Source organism: Scomber japonicus, chromosome 17 (assembly GCF_027409825.1).
Source record: "Scomber japonicus isolate fScoJap1 chromosome 17, fScoJap1.pri, whole genome shotgun sequence".
NCBI classification, from domain to species: Eukaryota; Metazoa; Chordata; class Actinopteri; order Scombriformes; family Scombridae; genus Scomber; species Scomber japonicus.
The window spans coordinates 2,138,637-2,139,061 of NC_070594.1; positions in this window are offsets into that span (position 1 = coordinate 2,138,637).

Here is a 425-nt window from a genome sequence, read left to right on the forward strand (position 1 = left end):
TTGTGAAAGTTTTTAGGAATGGTTTAGAAACTTTAAACCACCTTTAAAGCAGAGGAGTCAAACTCATCTTCATTCAAGGGCCACATACAGACCAATTTAATCTCACGTGGGCCGGATCATTAAAAAGATGGAAGGGAAAGAAGGAAGGAAGGAAGGAAGGAAGGAAGAAGGAAGGAAGGAAGGAAGGAAGGACGGACAGACAGAAGAAAGGGAGGAAGGAAGAACAGAAGATTAAAGGGAGGAAGGGCAGATGGAAGGAAGGAAGGAAGGACAGACGGAAGGAAGGAAGGAAAGAAGGAAAGACAGACGGGAGGAAGGAAAGAAGGAAGGAAGGACAGACGGAAGGAAGGAAAGAAAGAAGGAAAGAAGGAAAGACAGACGGGAGGAAGGGAAGAAGGAAGACAGACGGAAGAAAGGAAGGAACG